At 31.9% G+C, this 19,508-nt stretch overlaps 1 protein-coding gene across 5 annotated transcripts in view; it reads left to right on the forward strand.

The window, feature by feature from the left end:
- The first annotated feature begins 11,522 nt into the window (after nt 1-11,522).
- Nucleotides 11,523-19,508, forward strand: part of LOC106465536 (NGFI-A-binding protein 1-like) — a 186,168-nt gene continuing 178,182 nt past the window's right edge. For 2 of the 5 annotated variants that reach the window (XM_013925759.2, XM_022393449.1), the window contains exon 1: nt 11,531-11,648. The gene's annotated coding sequence lies outside the window, so the exon portion shown is untranslated. Of the gene's footprint in view, nt 11,649-12,274; nt 12,283-19,508 lie in introns of those variants that run through there. The other 3 variants (XM_022393447.1, XM_022393444.1, XM_022393445.1) reach the window with 3 other exon arrangements.

Raw genomic sequence — 19,508 nt, forward strand, 5'->3', positions numbered from 1 at the left:
ATACATGCTAGGTTTATGGTGTCAACAATATACAACACCAAGAATATAGAATACACGCTAGGTTTATGGTATCAACAATATATGAAACCATGAATATAGAATACATGCTAGGTTTATGGTGTCAACAATATACAACACCAAGAATATAGAATACATGCTAGGTTTATGGGGTCAACAATATACAACAACAAGAATATAGAATACATGCTAGGTTTATGGTGTCAACAATATACAACACCAAGAATATAGAATACATGCTAGGTTTATGGGGTCAACAATATATACCAAGTGTATAATTCAAACGCTGGCTTTGCTGAGTCAACAACGTATAAAAGTAAAAGTATAGGCTACATACTAGGTTTATTGTAGCAACAACACAAAAAAAAAACCAATAGTATAGACTTCAAGCAAGGTTTATTGTAGAAACACTCCCGGTGTCTCTGAGGTACGTCTGATGGCTTACAACGCTAAAAGTTGGTGTTCGATACCCGCCATAGTCACAGCGAATATGGCCCATTGAAATAGTTTTGCGCTTAAAAACAAAGAAACAAACAAAAATACATACCTACAAATTACCTTTGAAATATTTTAAGTATGCGTTTCCTATAAGCTGTATGGGAAACTCAACTATACTGTTAGACAGAGAAAATGTAAAATTCCTTTATTTGTTTTTTATCTCTCTCTCTCTATATATATATATATAGTTGTATATTAGGCTCAGTACACTGAACATTAGAATTTTGGCAGTTGATACCTCTGATCACAATGTCTCTGGAACGAGAAGAAGTGGAAATCACGAGCTAACACCAATACTGACTATGCTGAGATAGTTAGTATATGTTGTTGGATTCTGATAACTTGTTATTGTGTTTTTCTTCTGTGTGAATTCTTTCATGTTTTGTACGTTTATTTGAAATACTTAGCCTATATATTCCTGCATCTCCATTGCCGTTGCTGCATTAGCAAGCACGTATTTTGTTTCTCTTGTACGTATTAGCTTTCTTACAAACAGTAGTAACGTCAGCAGTCAGAGGAACTCCATTCCTGATAAGCCTTTCTTCGAAATGTTGAGTGGATTCTGTCACCTTAGTTACAGTATCTTTCTTCGTGTGAATGTTTTCGTTTTCCTAGTTTGCACATTTATATACGAGTAGTAGTATCAGTGTTTCAAAGTGGCACAGATTTTGAGACTCTGTTCGAGATATCAGTGGATAGAGGTAGCCGATCTGGAACCGACACTTTACTTTTTGATCCGATATAGAGTATTAGGCAAAATAAATATTAAATGAAATAGGCAGAACTGAATTTTATTTCGACAAGAACCGTGTGTTTGAGATATTCAAGTTCGGCTGAGTATGTCCGTATAATCGGGTGTTAACGTTCAGCTCCGAAGATGGAAGAACAAAGTTTCTTGTATATCACCTTAGTAACAAAGCGTTATGCCACTCCTAGTGATTATGCTCAAAAAGAAGAGACATTTGTGAAGAAATAACAACAAAAAAGAAATAAAAGAAGAAAGAAAGTGAATTTTAGGCGTCTACTCTATTCGATATATGTGTGTGTGTATAGTCAATATTAAGTCTAAAGTAATATTTTGCTGTTTAAGTTAAAATATAGTAAGTAAAAAAAAAAACAATTTTTTTACAAATAAGTAGCTCATATTTATTAGTTTGTATGAATATAGTATTGCTTTCAGTTCACTATCGATAAGTTGACATCATATGTAAAAAACTACTTATGCTCATATTTAATTACAACGATTTGATTTGAAATGTATACATTTGCTGAAACATTGCTAGACATTTTGATTGATAAAAAACAACAATAATTCTTTTGAATATCACGAAAAGACAAAAAAAATAGATAATTTAAGGGGGTTCTCCTCTTCTTCAAAATGTTTGAATGATTACAAAATTATATAGATATATTAAAGGTACGAATGTCTTAAACAGAAAAGAGTCGAAACTGAACAAATACACTTAAAAAGAAAATCAATAATTTTGCAATTTCCTTACAAGAAGAAGCAAACACGTTGAGAAAATGGAAAATATTTCTTCTCGGTGGTTCCTTGCATGTTACTGAAGAGAATTTTCTGAAGCATCTAATTTTACAAAATATATTAGAACTTGATCGTGTGTTTGAGAAACTTGCTGAACAGCAGTTCCTCGCTTCAGAATACACAATATACAGAATGCACAGGTTTTTAAAATCAATCATTTATTTTTTTTCAAAAAGTACTCTGAACACAATAACGACCAACAATGTTAAAATATTGACTTAAAGAGACAATTATTGTTTTTTTTCCTCATTTTGTCCATAAAAATTCACCATAGTTGTTCAGACTAACACCAGGTGGAAACTGACCTAAGATTTATTTGTTTGTTTGTAATTAAGCACAAAGCAACACAATGGGCTATCTGTGCTCTGCCCACACGGGTATCGAAACTCGGTTTCTAGCGTTATAAGTCCGCAGACATACCGCTGTACCACTGGGGGGCTAAGATTTATTTGTTTGTTTGTAATTAAGCACAAAGCAACACAATGGGCTATCTGTGCTCTGTCCACACGGGTATCGAAACCCGGTTTCTAGCGTTATAAGTCCGCAAATAGAGAACCAAAATGAATGAATATTGTCAACAAACTATAATGGATAAAGCTTATGTAAAATATCTGAATTAAATTTTGATTTTATTAGTAGTGTTTGTTATGATGACATCAATGATTGCTGAAGTTTTTTCCAGAAGGAAATGAAATCAAAAAATTTTGTAACTTAAAAATGTTTAAAGTACAAATATTGAATTACAAATTGTTTTACAGACCAGACCAATATAAAATATCCATTATTCAGCACGTGAATGGTTATGTATTAAATGAATTAAAAGCATCATATTACTGTATGCCTATATGTATATACGCATACGTTTAATAATTTCAATGTCTATGTTGTTATATACGGTTTTACTTTTAGCATTTTACTCAAATATATTGTTTGTTTTGAAAAGTTATTAACATCGAAAACTGAGAAATTTCATTTATTTCAAAAACATTTTACTGTTTGTTGAAGAGATTAAATAGAACACAAGTTTCCTCAAATTTTACTACTGGTAAATGTCTGCGGACTTACAACGCTAGAAACCGGGTTCCGATACCCGTGGTGGGCAGAGCACAGATAGCCCGCTGTGTAGCTTTGTGGTTAACTTCAAACAAACAAATAAATCTATTGGTAAATTTCATCTAGGTTGCTTTGCTTGAATATAGAATATGAAACATACATTAGAAAACGCAGGCCATTTCGATGTATTAGCTTTACATGTTGATTTCCAATGGTGAAACATGAAAATAAATGTCAATGTTTGAATATTACATTTAAATCTTTCAATGAAGGCTATCGTACTTTAAGAGTAAGACATTTCGGGTCCCGTGCTTGTTTTTGATACAACTTCCTACATCATCTATCGTACTCAAACATCATTGCCCAACACCACAATTTCCACTATAGAAAGCTTTCTACGAAGGACAGTAAGTCATTCTTAAACGATACGTCTAGACAAAATGTCCACAAACCCGTTACATGGATGTCCGCTTCCAATATCATGTTAAACAAACCAAAAGCACAAATGTCTATTGAGAGTTGCATCAAGGGACTTGACATGTATGTAGTCTAATGGGATTGTTGCGATTTCAGATGCTTCAGTCATCTTTCTCCGAACCTTTAGTCTATGAATATAGACTAAAGTCTATGAGCCTTCATGAGCTTCAAATCATTATTTATGTTCATTTTAACGGTAAAAACAGATATTTCCAGCTTCATCGCAACTTTTTTTTTTAGGGTGGGTGGTGGTTGAAGAATTCCATTTTGTATCTTCATCCTTCACTTTACGGATAAGGACCTTGATACAGATTGAGGTCCATGGTTTCGAAAACCGTTGCTGTCTAGTACGTTTTTCTTCTTCTGTGGAGAACAGAATGAAAACTTCCTTTTAACTGTAAATAGTTTAGCCATCTCGTTCTGCTAATGTCTTTTCTTATCAGCAAAGGGCTATGACGTTTTCATTCAGCATATAAATGAATTTAGTACACGATAATTAGATTGTGATGTAATGTTTGTTTGTTTTGGAATTTCGCGCAAAGCTACACGAGGGCTATCTGCGCTAGCCGTCCTTAATTTAGCAGTGTAAGACTAGAGGGAAGGCAGCTAGTCATCACCACCCACCGCCAACTCTTGGGCTACTCTTTTACCAACGAATAGTGGGATTGGCCGTCACATTGTAACGCCCCCACGGCTGAAAGGGCGAGCATGTTTGGTGGGATGCGGATTCGAACCCGCGACCCTCAAGTTGTGAGTCGAGCGCCTTATCCACCTGGCCATGCCGGGCCGTGATGTAATGTAACATCTGTATCATTTAAATAACAGTTTAAATAATCTAGTTTGTAAAACAAAATAAGTAATGTCCTTGCTATGTACGGTTTATTTTAAGTCAGCTAAAATGTAAACCAATGTAACATTTCTATTATATTATCTAGATTGTAACCTATTTAGTACGAACAATATTATTTAAGTCATCTACATTATTTAAATCTTTATCATATAACAGTTGGTTTAGAGAAACAAGGGCGCAAGTTAACCTGTGGTAAAGTTTTGGAGCTGGCGAGCAGTACGAACAATATTATTTAAGTCATCTACATTGTAAAATCTTTATCATATAACAGTTGGTTTAGAGAAACAGGGGCGCAAGTTAATCTGTGGTAAAGTTTTGGAGCTGGCGAGCCGGGTTCGAATCTTCGAGATACCGCACTTTTACTTGTGGGTGAGTTATAGGAGTGAATGATGAGTGGTAGGATGTTGCTGATTGGCTACCTTTTCTTTGGCCAGTAGTTTAAAATTAGGGACGGCGGAACATAAGTGCAAAATACAAATTCAAAACGATCTTAACTAGGTTGTAAGGTAGTGTTACATCTTTAATAAGGTCAGATAGATAGATCACTGTACGTAACTAAACAGGTTTAGCATAATTTTCTGATTGGGTAATTCTCGAGTTTTTTTTGTTTTTTTCATTATATAATTCATACGTTTATGGAGCTATTTCGAATGAGAGAAAATATTCTGTCGTTTCATATCTTTTACTGATAAGTGAAATAATTTGGAATTGTTCTATCAGATGCGATATTTTTGATATGCTATTTGCAAGGGTGAATAGTTTATCTTTGAGAACCTACTCGCATTGTTATAAATAATTCTTATGGAGTTTTTATAAAACATTTTTTGTTTCGCTAGTGGTATACGACGTATACACATGCATATTTATGTACACGTAAGATAGTCTATGTAGGGAGACAGTTGTTATGAACTTAGGTGTATCATAACAGCTGCATGCACGTGCATGAATCAAAATACTGGAGTTTCCGTCTCGTCTCTACAGACAGATCATGGCATGTCTAGCCGTCTGAGTTTTAGATTAGTTTTAAACTAGTACTGTAACTTCAAAATATTTTGAAGAAAATTTGCACATTCGCATATACATCACGTGAAAGAAGCCACTACTTTATTGGCGTTCGATCTGGAAGAAAATCACGTGCACGTAGAAACAGGCCTTCTGATACAACTACAAGTTTAATAACCTCTGTCAACCACAAAGTACAAATCTATGGTTAAAGTGACGTGCTTGAAGTCTTTCAGTCCGTATAGGTTATATTTCGCACGTACCTATATATAAACTCTCCAGTAAGACATTTGTTTAAAGATAAGTTTCATAGACAGCTTTACATGTGTCGATATTACAATTCATGATTTTTACTGTAACTTATTAAAACTGATTTGTTGGTTATTTCTGTTTCAATGCCTTTGATGTCTTTAAGATCAATAAAACAGTAATTTCAAAGTTAATGCATAACGTTATTCCCCCATGAAAACAATTACAATTGTAAAATTGTTAGGGTGAGTTATTTAAGAGCTTGCAATATAATACACGAATAAATATTCAATACGTGCATTTACAATGTTAAAAAAAAAACAGAGAGAATTTCAATATGTTATAAGCCAAATTTTTGTAACATATTTCAACTTGTCATTTACTTATATAATTTTTACAAGGTAAACAAAAGTTTTCTTTTATTAAAAATGTAAAATCATTTTTTTTCCAGTTTTTGTTTTTACTTATGCTTTGAAAATATGCATATTTTCCTAATACTAGTACACAATTTGCCCCCCAGTGGCACAGCGGTATGCCTGCGGACTTACAACGCTAGAATCCGGGTTTCGATACCCGTGGTGGGCAGAGCACAGATAGCCTATTGTGTAGCTTTATGCATAACTACAAACAAACTGATCTGTCCCCCGGTGGGACAGCAGTAAGTCTTCGGATTTACAACGCTAAAATCAGGGGTTCAATTCTCCTTGGTAGACACAGCAGATAGCCCGATGTGGCTTTGCTATAAGAAACACACACACACACACACTCTTCTGATCCATCCTCAACATTTAGTGTGAATAAAAATATGTAATAAACGAACTAACCTTTTAGTAAAATCAATTCTACATTGATGTTTCATATTGCTGGTTTCGAATTTCTTACTCTTCACAGAAAAGAGAAATATGATTAGTAAAAATTAAAACACTGTGCTGTTTTAGTGTTTTATCAATCAGAGTAAATATAACCCAAATTAAGAGTAATAAATATTTTTATTTCTTGCCGTTGAAGTTCATATGTCATGTTATGTTGAAGCCTACAGAGTGCATAATTATTCTAGTGATTCATGGCATGACGTCACGACAGTACAAACTGCAACGTTAATCGTCCCTTATGTGACGTCATTTTAATGTCTACTGACTAACTGACAGACAACACACTATTATATAATGGTGCGAGTGGTTATAACAGGTACTATTTAGTCTAGTTCATAATAAAGATCTTTCGTACACAATGGATAAATACATTTACAAATACATCCAAATTTAAACGTATTTTCAAACGACTAGAAAATTTTGTTACTTTACTTTTTATTCCGATTCATACTCTAAATTCAAACAAATTTGTGTTAAGTTTTATCCTTATAACACATAATGCCAGACTACCTATAACAGCTATTCGAAGTTAAATAAACTTCTCTAATTCTTAGTACCTTATATCTATATCATATGGTAAAAACCTGAAAACAACAAAAATTGAATTACAATTTCGTCGGTACTTTGACATATATAGATAATGTTTTAATCATCCAGATTTTTGGATTAACGTACTGGATATGCCCAAAAGAAAAAGAATATTTGTATCTATATCTGTGGGGCTTTGGGTCCATTTTACTTCACCAATATATATAGCATAAAGCTACACAATGGGCTATCTGTACTGTGCCCACCACAGATATTGAAGCCTGGTTTTTAGCGTTATAAGCCACTGAAGAGGGGAGGCAAACAAAAACAAAACAAAAAAGAATAAACGGCCCAGATAGCTCAGGTATCAACATACCCAGAGTTTTATCTGTATTATAAGAAGAAGAAAAAGTAGTGCAACGAAAGCCTTGTTAGTAAACTAATTGTCCATTGCCAAACAAGTTGAATAAGAAAATATAGAAGTCCCACAAAATAATTCATTTAATGAGTGAAGAATTATAAAAATTAAGCGAGCATCAAAAACTTTTGGTTGGAACTAAAAATGGTAAACATCTTCTTAAAAGTTTTTATATTAGGGAAAGATTTGAATATCTTTGAGAAAATGTTTTAATTTCGTCAATCGGTTTAGGCACTCAAAGCATACTGTTACTTTATCACCAACAGTTATTATTACAGTTTGTTTGCGAGTCAAAAATGATGTTTTAACTACTTTTCTGGTTAAACTAAATTTAAAAAACAACAACAAAAGAATAGAAATTTAGACAATCATAACTACAGAGCACTTTCCAATGAAAACAATTTTCTAAAATATTATAACTGAAATCAACCATCACTTACAGTTGACCGAATTTTAAAAAAATATAAAAAACTATATCCGCTTTTGCGTACGGCATATAATACTACCCGAAATCATATTAAGAATACCCGTATAGTAGAAACGTAACCATTTAATTAATGAACATACAATTTTAAGTATGTTACAGATCGCTTGTTGAAAATAACCCTTTTCACTTTGTAAAGTTCATAGTAGCCAAATCGTCTATTTTTATATTCATGCATGACTTTCAGTACTTAACGTAAATTTTTGTCCAACAGAAAAACTTTGTTCAGGCATAATATTTGTGGATGCAAATAAAATTAACTTTGCGTTTGGTTGTAGTAAATAATGAAATTACCTTCTTTGATTATGATTTTCTATATAAAAATTTAACTATGCAAAAATAAGTTTCGTTTATTTAACTGTTAAAGTAATTTAATTGTCACATACCAACTAATTAGTAAAGTAAAAATTGTTTTTCACAAACAAAAAGACTTTAGTCGCTTCGATAAATTTACAATGAATAACAAAAGGAAATTTAAAAGCCGCTTTTTGTTTGTTTATTATTAACGACAAAGATACATAACAGGGTTATGTGCTGGGTTTTGAAACCTGGTTTTTAATGTTATAAATCTTCAGACTCGCCACTGAGTCATCGGGTGGCCAGCCGTTACTAGTTAGGCCTAGAGCCGAAACGTGTTATTGTTATCTGTCAGCTCGGAAGCTTTTAAAACCGTACGCCACAATCTTGTACCATTAAGAAGCATAGATATGTGCAAGAAATTGAAGGTATTGAGTGTGTTTTAAGGTTATTTGTGTATTTTTTTCTTTGAAATATGTGCTACTTCATCCTGTTCTTTACGTTTCCCTTTAAAAAACATATTACTTATTAAGCTTATACATGATTTCAGGATATTTGTCCTGAGTGTCCCTATCTAATATCTAGCGAAACCTAGGGTTGTAAATCCGTAGACACGGGAGTAGTAGACTAATAAGAAGTACTTTGTAAAAATAAGGGCACGATATATATATATATATATATATATATGTATGTATATAACGCAAAAACAAGGGATCTCGTGACAAAGTTTAATTAAAACTACCATGCTGTCAGATGACTGACCAGCTTTTTGCATGCGTCATAGTAACACATGATCTTTGAATGAAAAGAAAAAAATTAAGATGTTAGTGGATTGAACTAGATCATTATTAGGTTATTTATCGTCTGTAATAATATTTATAGGAATCCAGAAACGTTTGAGTGACTGTTATGTGTTGATTATGTGCTACAAGGGGACCAAAAAATAATAATAAAGAAATGTTCGAAGTATTATTTATTCAAAATATCCTCTAATATTAACTTAATTCTATAAAACTATAAAATAATATATGTACAATATTTGTTATTTTAAACACATCATCGCATATTGACAACACAGTTTTTATTATGCTTGTGTAACGAAGGCAAAACGATTAATTTTGATTTCACTTCTTTACATATATTTGGAAATACATGTATTTATTTATTTTACGTTAACCATTTTATAAGCTGGTTGTCTAACGAATACACAACATTCATGACAATTGCTTTGAACATATGACAATGAAAAATAAACTCCAAAGTATTTCTTAAACATAGATGTTAAATCAGTAAATGAAATTGAAATATACTGAAATTACATGTAAATAGTAATGAAATATGCAAATTAAATGAAGATTTTGGCTTAGGCTCACATATTTGAAGGCACTCACTGTTCATAGTTAAGCCTAAAACTATAGCCTTACTAAGATTGAATATACTTTGAAGTTATTGTTAGGCTGGATAAATAGAAAAAAAAACACTAAACACATAGCGAAATATTTTAAAGTAACTTTTGGATATATCCTTTTTCTGCATTCAACAGCAACATTCGATATTTGAATTCTCTGTCACAATGACATTGATATCGATTTAAAAAATGAAGATATAACATTTAAAGTTTCAAAATAGTGATAGTTTATATATTAATATATTCGTGCAACTTTTTTATTTTCATAATACTATGGTAATCTTACAGTTACCACAGACGTATATTACTGAACAGAAATCAGTGACAAGTACTAATGTATTATACAAATAACACATCTACTGTAAAAGGCAACATTAACATATCCAAACAGCTTTTCTGCAGATTAAATATTACAGTGTAGTATTTTATAAGAAATGTTTAGCAAAGTTACAATAATTTTTATTCTCATATTTCTGTTCCCTTTTGCTAATCTCATATATCAAGCAATTTTTTATGTTATTTGAGGTCTATTTAACAACTTATGATAGCATTTCTAAAGTTGTATGTATTGGTTGAATAAATAAATAAAAAATAAGTACTTTACGTACAAATTGAAACTGATTATGAATATAAAGGAATATATATGACATTCTAAGAAGAAGAAAAAGAAACATAAGTTTATAAAAGTTTTGAGACGGCTTGACTGGGTAATATGAAAACTTTATTATTATTGTACCTGAGGATGACAAAATCTTGTCGAAACGTCATACAGTTACAATAAAGTTTTTTCATTACCCGGTCAAGCCGTTTCAAAACTTTTATTTTCTTAAAAGAGGGTTATTCGTTATCAAGTTTTAAAAGATAAGTTTGAAAAATCTTTACAATACATGCTAAATATTCTCCTAGCTTTCTTTAACCCTTAATTTGAGGGGAAAAACTTGTATTGGCATTCACAAGAACTAAACCGTTAGTAAACTATAGAACATTTTACAGTTTAAGAGTTTCAAGATCAAAATATATTGTAACTTTTAGTGTTTAATTACTGGAAACCGAACATACTTTGAACTAACAGAAAAATCTCCCAGCGAGTCAACGGTAATCGTACGGACTTAAATAGCTAAAATTTGGGGCTCTATTACCCGCAGTGGACAGAGCGCAGATAGCCCATTGTGTAGCTTTGCGATTACAAAAACAACAACAACTAACATAAAAACGAAACAAAAATGGTTTGTGATAAGTATGGATGAACAACGTTGATGAAACTATAATGTCTTTTCATAAGATTCTTAAAGAACTTCACGATATAGAACAAAAATTCTGAAAAAAATTATAGGCTTCACACTGCATCACATTTTGTGCGAGCAGCATCACAATGATATATAGTATCATTACAGTACACTTTCATTCAGTATCAGTATGATATATATCCTTTAATTTTAATGCACAGAATGTGTTTTAAGTGTTATTAGGTTAGAAATTGTGGTCGTGAAATACAAATGTTTTAAATTCCTAACTAAATATCTATCGCCGTTGAATACTATTTAATAATATTACCCATGATGCTAAGCCTTAGTAAATGTTGAATTTTACTAACCCCATTCACCAAACAACCACACCACTTGCTAGTAAGAGACGGAATCCCTGCCATACAGTTTCGACTTCTTACACCCGCCTTTCTGGGTGAGCTACGTCATCATTAGTTGCTCTACCCACCAGAAACACCCAGCACGTGGGGTAGGGCAGCCAATCACAGATAGGAAGTTTTCAATGACGTCTCATCACTAGCTCTTATAGTTATACGGATTGCAGTTCCACAATTACCACTACCACGCTTATCGTTGCTACAGTAGCCTGGGGACGGGTTCAATCGAAGAACTTAGTGTACAGAAGAAACCGAAGGCAGTGGCGACCCACAGCCCATGCAAACCTTGTTGCAAAAGTCTTGTTTCTGGTAAGCTACTTTCTTTCCTAGTTCCGTGCATGAAAAGATAATGTACATACTATGCCCAAATCCAGGAAGCATATCAGACAAGAGTTTCATAGAAAAATTATTCAGGAAGGTAAAAAATATCACTTGTACTTTTGAGTGATGAAAGATCTATTTGTAGAATATAATTATTTTATTTTAAAAGCGTTTTATATACATTGAGAGTTTGTTTCGGATATTTCCTTAAAACTGCACAAATTCTTCCTTATTTTGAACTGCTAGAGGAAAGGAGCTAGTTAACAGCACCCACCGCCAACTGTTGGGTATTCTTATAATGCGCACAACCCCAATCCCCCCAGTGGCACAGCGGTATGTGTGCGGACTAACACCGCTAGAAACCGGTGTAGCTTTCTGCCTACAAACGAACACAGCTCCAAAAGTTGAGCGCCACTCTAGAATTTAAATTATTACTCTAACACTAAATTAATATGTCGTTGTTGTTCAGTTGTGTTTTCAGAAAAATATTTATCATTATTATTATTTTTGTATGCAAGGCATACCAAACTTGGCAATACACTTTTGTTGACTTAGTTGTGGAACCGCTAGATGTCGTCTTGGTAAAGAACGTACGAAGGTTACAATTAGACTTAATGTATACGTAAGAAAGTATTACTTTTTTATATATTAACTTCAGGTTTTTTTTTCTTCTTCAGCTAAGGCAGATTGCTTTAGTATAAAAATAAATAGTCCACGCAAAACCTTGGAAACTGAGTTTGTGATCCTTAAACTAAAAATCAAATTCAGTATGTGATAAAAAATTAGGCCTAGTATACTAATAGTAATGTTAATACTACCCTTGGCTTAAGTTCTAAAATGAAAATAACAGCCGATGGTTTTGGTAGCGCACGTTGTACCTCGCGTACCGTTATTAAAAACACTAGCAACAGTCATACTGATTATATTTGTTAATCACTTAATATTGTTTAATAATACTACAAGTTTCAGATATTCTTAACAGAATATCAAATTACTTTTTTATTTTGTATAATTTAAGCTCAGTTTAGTCAAAGCAATTGAAAAAAATAACAACAAAGGACAGGGAAATTTCCAGTAATAGTACGGACTAGGCTTAAGTTACAGTTAAACCTGCTACACAGTGCAGTGGAACTTGCAATTGACATTGTTAGTGTTACATTGTCACTCGCTACTTTCAGCAAATATCTCATAATTATGTAATACAAGTTTTTGTACTTGCATGCTAAAAAAAGGTTAATATTCTATCGTGACTTACCATGTGTTTGTCTTAAAAACTAGGAATAAATGTAACTGAAGAAAGTTTGTGAGATAGTACCAGTAGTATGACAAAAAATATGGCCTTGTCTACCAGTATCACTAATCTATTATTATTAAGAAGTACTTAGTTAGTAGTGGTAGTATTAATAGATACATCACTTGAACCTAAACCTTCAGTTTCATGAAAGAAAGTCAAGGATATTTTCGCCAATAGTTAACATATCTATTATGGTACTGTAGTTTTTATAAAATTTGTAACACAATCACTTAAAAAGAAATCCAGAATTTGTATGAAAAACTACACCTACTTATATTTTTTCATAGCCTGTTATTGAAACGAGGGTGAAGATGCAAGAAAAAATCTTTCTTTTTTATTGGTTAACTTGCTTTATACAAAGGGGACAGTATCTTAACTCAGAAAATAATAACTTATTATATGTAAAAAAGACTAACTTTCTACAGGCTCATTAGTAGTGTAATTCACTTGTACTGTTAACTGTTTATGAGCTTTTATAACGTGAACTTTTTCTAAGTTTCTGAAAAATGAAGCAGATTGTAGACCTATATTATTTATACACTAAAGAGAGAATTTTGTGAGACTTCATTTTGAGGTGTACGTGTGTTTTGAACTCGTTATTAGTGTAAGTATATAGGTTTGGTGAAAAGTTTCAAACACAATTTATTTAAATGAAGCATAATTTCTAAAAACTGAATTATGAAAAGGGGTAACAATATAGAATTGCTTAAAAATACAGATATTTATTTAATGTAGCATTACAGACAACAAAGGACCATTTAGTCCTTCAAGGATTTCCCTGCACAACCACCCATACAAATTTAAATTTGCACTGTATTTTTTTAGGAAATAATATAAACTTTTAAATCATGTATTCTCCCCCCCCCCCTTAAACTCTTGTAATATACTTGTCTTCACTATTGTCTTTTAGTTAACCATCCAGCGAGAAAAAAGTTAACTGGAGCCTGTGTATTTCCAAACCTTAAACTTGTGTCCTCATTGTATTGTTTCGTAATACTGCTCAATAAAATCAGAAGTCTTTTTCCCTATCAATCCCCAGATAATTTTGTAAACTTTCCTGTCCTATGGTTGACATGATATATTTTACTTAGCTTTCATTCATGAGTTCTTAGAATAACTCTTCCATCACCACAATCATCCTGGTAGATATCCCTTGAACACCTTCTGATGAGACAATATTCCTTTTTAGATAAGGAAACCAAACCTACACACAAAAATATATGCAAGGCCTATTTAGTAATGCTACCTAAGTAAAAGAAAAAGCTGTGAAGAGAGGTTTGCAAAAGGTACATGTGTGTATATATAGTTCTTTTTATTAATTTTATGGATGTGCTGAAGAAAGGTACTGACACAAGTTATTTCAATAATTTCTAATTTTAAAACAATCAAGCCAAAAAGAGAGCTTAGTTTGAATATATTTTATTGTAGAGTTCAAAAGAAGTGAAGCCTATGTGACTTAGTTCAATGATTAAAAGTCTTAGGGGCCTGGATAAACAGCCTGTATAAGACATATTTTTATTGCAGAATAGAGACAAAAATAGGTATAAGTTTGATTATTGTAAAGAAAATGAAGAGATTACATTATTTACATTTACAAGAGTTACATTATTTACCTTATAATATGTTTTTATTGATGGTGTGTACTTTTATTCTAAATTTTTTTGAAACTTTGTTGGATATACACACCCAAGAAATGAATTTTGATTGTTTTTTGTTTGGTTGGTTGGTGTAGGGATGACATTGTTTGTTTGAATATTTTTCTGTAACTTTTTTTTTGAGTTGGTATGATTTATCCAGGTTTGTTTTTCAGCGTAATTACTTTTTTGTAACAGCTATAACTTTGTAGTAGTTCCGTGATGATTTTTGTTATTTTCACTTTGTATGAACTTTTGTTGGATTTATATTTGGAATCAGAGGCCAAAATTTAGTGTGAGCTGGTTGCTTTAATAATTTTTTAAATGTGTCATGAGATATACAGAGTTAACAGTATGCTATTTTATTGCAACAGTGGGTCGTATTGTTGTAACTTTTTATATGTAAAAAAAAATGTGTGGAGTTTCATACTTTTTCATTTGATATCATTTACATGTAGTAGTGTCCAGCATATGTAATCTGTTGTAGAGTTTTATTAACACAGGCTCTACTAAATGCATTGTAGATAATATATCTGTATAATCCATAATTAGACAGATTCATATATTTAAATTCAACATTCATACACTAAAACAAATGATTTAAAAGTTCAGTATAAAATTTATTGATTAAATTATATTTTCATTCTGTGTATTTACAGCACTAATTAATTTTTTAAACTTTTGAAAGAAATAACATTTTAGATAATTATGATACTAATTTTGAAACATGGATATTAATAATTTTTGTAAAGGTAGGATCTATATTTATTCGAACTTGTACATATATTTAGTAACGAAAATGAGGTAACAGAAACAGAACTTCACAATGAAGAATGGGATAAATTTAATTGATTACGGGGCTGTAGTAAATATAAATATAGTACTTTCATTATAATTATCAGTTAATAGCTGTACGATGTATTTTTTTCTCTGTTCTCCCCAAAGAAATTGATGTTGGGGAAGGGGTTGACAATGCTTTGATGATTTATTTACTTTTTAAAAAAAAAAGCACTATGAAAATGGTTAAGCGCTGTATAAAAATGACAATGTTATCCATGTGATTTTTATTTTTTTGGAACAACAAGAATTTTGTCATAGAATACTGGTAAAATGTTGTCATTCATCAAAATATATTTAACCATATAGTTATAAAAGCTGGATATTTTACTGGCACCACTTGCTGTTTTGTAGATGAAATATCTAAATGAAACTTTGGACTGTTTCAACTATGGTTTACATGTAACTTTCAGTAGATAAAGTTTTGGTATCAGTCACAGATTAAAAGAATTGAGAAACAAGATCAGAGCCTACTAAATTATATAACTGTAGGGTTACAAGGAAGAACTTGAAAATAATTGTAGCTCTTTCCCTGGAAATTGTCGTGTAAAGAAGTTAGCAAAGTACAAATGCAATGTCTCAGTTTTAGAATGATTTGTGTTTATCAAGGCCTAATTATTCAGTTTATTTGAAGGCACTAATAAGCACCATACACATAAATTGGATACTAAACATTTATGACTACAATACAGTAAATGTAGTCTCGTCCAACTTTTGTGCTTGAAATTAATAAAAGTTGATATTATGAATTAAGTGGAGTAAGTAACAATGAAATATTCTACCCATTATAATCTTGTTGTATATATGTGCTTACTCTTCATTGTTATCTCATACTTGGTTGTATTAATATGGTATACTAAGAGAAGTGTACAAGTTAATCAGAAATTGCTATCCATACAAAGTATACCTATTGTTTACATTAATAACTAAATCACTTGATGACTCTTTAAAAAAAAAGCTGCTGAGAGGAATGGTCGATCCATTTTGCCTACGACAATCGGAAACTAGATCAGAAGCTGGCTTTTAAGGTTGCCTGTTGGTTTTAGAGAGAGAGAGAATAACTGGAACTCTCAATGTCGTCTTGTTGTCACATTTCCAAATAGAGATTAGAATTTACTCACGGTTGGAAAATTTTTAAAAATATTTAAATAGCACCATGGACCTTTTAAAAGATGTAGTGCTAGCTCCAACTGGAAACCTGTTATTTTTGAGGTTCTTGGTTTACATATTGGTTTTGTATCACTGGAAGACGTAATGTTGTTTGGCGAATCCGTTATATTAGTACGCTTACCAGATATAATTGTGATTTGTCTTCGTTCAAGGTTCTAGCTGTATGTCAAAATGAGTTAATGATTACATGATCGGTATTAGTTCTGGAAATCAAAACAGTTATTGTACATTGCTTTATGCAGTAACTGAGCCCTACAGTGGCGCAACGGTTTCGATACCCGTGATGAGTACAGCACAGATAGCTCATTGTGTAGCTCTGTGCTTAACTACAACCTAAACAAAAATATAAAGTGATTTTTTCGCAGTGTTTTAAGAGTTTCTAATACATGTTTGATAATACTAATTTTATATTTTAAACTTGTTATATTATATTTCTTTGCATTAAAACATACAAAGAACATATTCAATTACAAGACGACAATACAAATTATCATATTTTGAATCTTGCTTTGCGGTGAAGGGTACCACCTAGATGTTTCTACAATAGGTTTTATTGTTAAATTACGTTTGCTTATGCGTGTTCGTTTTAATTATTAATGTGTCTTGATTAGTAGGGAACTGAAGCTCTTATTTTATTATAAAGCCGCAAAGTATGCAATCAGATTAAAGTCCATATTAATTTTGGATCATTCTAAGATGGTTGTAGCTGGAAGGACATAATGTTACATATTAAGTGCGTACATTATAGTAGTAAATCTTCCTGATATAATTTTGATTTGTATTCACTTTTCTACCATTCGATCAAAAGAAGTATAACATCACATAATAAATTAACTGCTTCTAACTTCGATTAAGTTATTTATGTCTGTAAAGTTGTATGATTTTTTAAGGCTTCATTTCTCAACACTTTGTTTAGCAAACATACATATATTTTTATATAAGCTATAATTCTAAGGGTTGCCAACAAGCTTCAAAAACAATTTTAATTTAAACATTTTTTTCAAACTTGTTTGTCGTCTTTTTCAAATAATGTTGTTAATATCCAGTTTCAGCTAGATGGCGCCACCATTACACAAATTATTAATAAAAGTGACAAAAAAGTATTATACGCAAACACATATTCATAAATAAACTGTTCGGTGTTGTTATGAATGATGCTTAGGTTATTTCATTTTATTTCCAAACTCTCCAAGTATACAGATTCAAGTTGAAATCCAATGTAGTTTAGGTCGCGCAGCCTTTCTGGAGGTAAGGGGTTACATGCGGAAAGGCTTAGTTGGAACTGGATATGGCAGATATAATGGGGTTGACATATTGTTACATATTAATCTTTGCTTTCACTAATGAGTTCTTATATAATTTGCTATGTGAATTTCTTAAAATACATTCATTATTTCCCTGTAACGATCGCTAGAAATAAAGTATTTTCTATACGATTCATTATAACTTATTAAAATCGTCTGCGATATTACATGGTACACAATATCAATACTTTGATTTTTCCTTGAAGTAAAATCTTACAGATTTACCACTTCTATATGAAAAGGAATGATACCATTCATAATACTTCTGAGATAGAGACTTTCCTTAGTTTGCACATTATATTAGATCCATGAGTTTGTTTAAAAAAAAATCAGGTAATAATCATATGTCCAATAATTTTCTGTAAGCCTTCTTTTCATCAGTATTTTCTAGCCGGTATCCCTTTCAGTTCTGAAACGTATTGAAAAATATTTAGCTTTCAAATATTTATGTGCTGTAAGTCCGCGGACTTATAACGCTAGAAATTAGGTTTCAATATTCGTGGCGGGTACAGCACAAATAGCCTATTGTGTAACTTTGTGCTTAACTACAAACAAACTTAAATATAACTATGCACAACTATCCTACTCCTTTTCACTTTTGAAATTCAGAATCTGTAGATTCACACAGAGTTATCTAAGGTAGACTATTAAGCGAATCTCGTCATCCATTGTAATCTGTAATGAATTCTTCCAAACATTTTTACAGTTGAATTTTGATGTGGTACATTGAAAAGATATTCGGTTAAAAAGGATTTATGCCATAATTAAAGGTGTATCCAATTTTAAAACAAACACTTATCAAACTAAGGCACGAAAACAAATTTTCGATCATGAATTAAAACTATTTTAATACAAAGGATCTGCCATGTTTCCGCTGCCCCTGGTTGCCTTTACCAGTGGTTACACAATAGGTACATACATTTGAAGAAGGGAAAGATAGGTTGCCTAAACATGTCGGGTCCATTGTATTAAAATAGTTTTTTAGTTCATGCATTATAATTGGTTCCGTGCCTTAGTTTGATAGGTTTGAGCACGAAGAAACCCGTATATTTACATATAATCCGTTTTAGTTTATTCTTCACTTTTGAGAATGCTTTTCCACATGACAAACTTACTACCACGAGGTTAACAAAACCCGAAAGCTGAGTCTTTTGTTGGTAGTTAAGCACAAAGCTACTCAACGGGCTATCTGCCCATCACGGGTATCGAAACCCTGTTTTTAGCGTTGTAAGTCCGCAGACTTACCGCTGTGCCACTGGGAGCATGCTGAGTTTAGCTGCAAAGTTATCTAGTTATAAAAAGAGTACAAATGTGTGATTATAAACAAAACAATACACTGAAATATTAGTATTATAAATAACTGTGCTTTGTTTTTTTTTAGATTTACACAAGTTTTTTATCGGTTGTACATAGTAAAACGTTTGTTTATTTTATGCACAATATTTCACCAGGTTTACTTGGCGTCATCAGGTGGGGATACAAGAACTGAGGCTAACAAAATTTAACTTAAAAAGGAATCATGTGATAATATAAAAATAGTAATCTACAAGCATGTGACTAAGATTACTAAACTGCACTGATGTTAGTGCTTTTCAAGCCTAAAGACACA

The sequence above is a fragment of the Limulus polyphemus genome, unplaced genomic scaffold (assembly GCF_000517525.1).
Source record: "Limulus polyphemus unplaced genomic scaffold, Limulus_polyphemus-2.1.2 Scaffold1974, whole genome shotgun sequence".
NCBI classification, from domain to species: Eukaryota; Metazoa; Arthropoda; class Merostomata; order Xiphosura; family Limulidae; genus Limulus; species Limulus polyphemus.